We start from the raw sequence: 2,494 nt of genomic DNA, 5'->3' as shown, positions 1-2,494 counted from the left end.
CTCTGTCTCCATTTGTTTCTGTAATTCTTGTACTTCTGTTTCCATCATAGTCTGGTCATACTAACAGCTTTTTGTTACTGCAGGAAAGCAATTTCATATTTATGTCAGTCATTAGGTAAGAAAATAGTTGTCTAAACTAGAAAATTACTCTGATAATAAAAACCTTAATAACTTAATTATTTACTCTTAGACAGTATTTTCACATGAACCCAATGTTTTTAATTCTTAACCACTACAAATTTTGATTGTTTCCAAATCAAATACATTATATAGCATCTACAAGTAACTTTTGACTAACAGTACATGTTAAAACCTGGTCAAATAAATGAGAACATACAAAGTTGTACATATTTTAAATTGCAGACCTCTGGATAAATATTAATACTCTTAAAAAAAAAAAAACAAAGCTGCAGAGAATTTCAGGCAGTTTAACAGCTAGTATTTGCAGACTTCTCTTGAAACAACAGTGCTTTGCATTCTCGTTATAAAAATGAACTTGGCTACTAATAACAGAGTCAGCATAAATTGATTTAAACAACCATATGTTCCAGTGGAGTTAATTTGCTGCTTTCTCTTTCTGTGGAAAAAACAAAACAAAACAAAACAACTTATTTCTAACTAGTGGTCCAACTTCTATACTGATATAACTTTTAAGAAGAAAATGAAATACATTTTTGTAAGTTAAAAAGCTTACACGTCTTTACTGTTCAAACTATTGCTTTTCAACAACTACAGTATTTTCAAAGAAAAGCAATTAAGAGGCACAGTGACTTCTAGTAATTCCTGAAATAACCAGAAATACTTGAAACTAGACCCTGAATTATGTTTACTGAAAAGTTTGCTGCTATCAATCATTAATGGCGATATTTTGTATTGTTCCTTAATAGAAAGTAAAAAATATTAGTTAAGCACAATATTTTTTTTTCCAGAGGACTTGTTTACTCACTTTTATTCATACTAATGATGTGTGTTACCAGAGTATGAACTGGAACTGAACTTGGACTTGAAATTTCCAACTATCTTACATTTAGGCTTAATGTGAGATATTTTCAGAGGGGCTTATAAAACTTTTCTATGTTTGCAAAATCTCATGGCAACTGAAACAAATTTATAGGGTAGTTGCTTTTGCAATACTTGTGAAAACAACACAAATGGGTTTTTGGCTGCTGCCTTTGTGCTAGCATTTCAAACTACATAAAATAATGAAATACTGTAACAATAAAAACCTTATGTTAATTAATATGATCCTTAATATATGCTCAGTGCTGTTGAGTTTCTTACTGTCTTGGTCCAATACCCCAACAGTTTGTGAATGACTGAATGGATGAACACAGAAAAAAGTGTGATTTACTCAGATTCAACTGGATCTGCTATATGAACTGCTCAAAGAGTCTCAGTGCAATAAATATCCATTGAAGGGTAATAATTTATTCCACTTGATGCTATTAACAAAAATAAATATGAAGAAAAAACATTATTGAGTTTTACCTTACCTTTCTCTTTTCCCCACCCCCTCCTCCTCCTCAAAAGCAGCTTTTAGCCTAGAGGATGGGTAAAATCATGCGAAAGCTTTTGAAAACCATGGTTCTGAATGTCTCTGACACGAGGCAGATACCTAAGTAGGTGACTTACGTACCTCATCTTTAATGCTAGTAAGTAGCTTTGCTAAAGTATATTAGGTTGTCTAATAACCCTGTAAAACAACTAAGCTAGCTGTAATGACCTGTCCTGATGACAGCCATCCCTATTCTGGATGAATGAGGAAAAACTACTACAATTCAGAGATACTACACAACACATCCATCGAGACAGACCTCGAAAGACTGTAAGACCCATGCTATGAAATAAAGTTATTTGATGTAACAGACCAGTAAAGATTTAAAGACTTAAAAAAGAAAGCATTGAAAAATTGAGGTGGCCTACTAATAACCAGCTAGCAGAATAACATTTGGTATTTAACATAATTAAACCTATCCAGAAACTTGAGATAGGATGAAGGAAAGAATATTAGGTTTAAATAGGTTCCTGTGGAAGCTGTTTCATTCACAAATGAAACAAACTGATTCTCCTCCATAAATTACTTACATAAATGTATGTTGCTTATCCAAAAGTCCCATGAAGTTCCTGAAAAAATGCCAAAAAAAGCCAGTGTGAATAAGCTGCAATTGAGTGGTGGTTTTATTTTTAGGTATGATTACAGAACACACCATTACTACTGGATTTACCCACAAATCCAGATTCATAGAATATGTATGTCCTATCATGAAATCCACCTGCAATATAGGCCACCAATACATGCTGAAATCTTGCCTAACAGTCTTAATAGGGCATTCAAAGTTTAGGTTATGGCAAAACAAATTGACACACTACTACTAAAGTTAATAAGTAAAGGAATATTACACCAAAAATTCCTAGGAAGGAACTCTGGTTTCTGGTTTGGTTTTTTTGTTTGTTTGTTTGTTGGGGTGGTCTTTTTTTTGTTTGGTTGTTTTTT

This window comes from Chlamydotis macqueenii, chromosome 6, assembly GCF_036417535.1.
Source record: "Chlamydotis macqueenii isolate bChlMac1 chromosome 6, bChlMac1.mat, whole genome shotgun sequence".
In the NCBI taxonomy this organism is placed as follows: Eukaryota; Metazoa; Chordata; class Aves; order Otidiformes; family Otididae; genus Chlamydotis; species Chlamydotis macqueenii.
Note: the sequence above shows the minus strand (reverse complement) of the source record.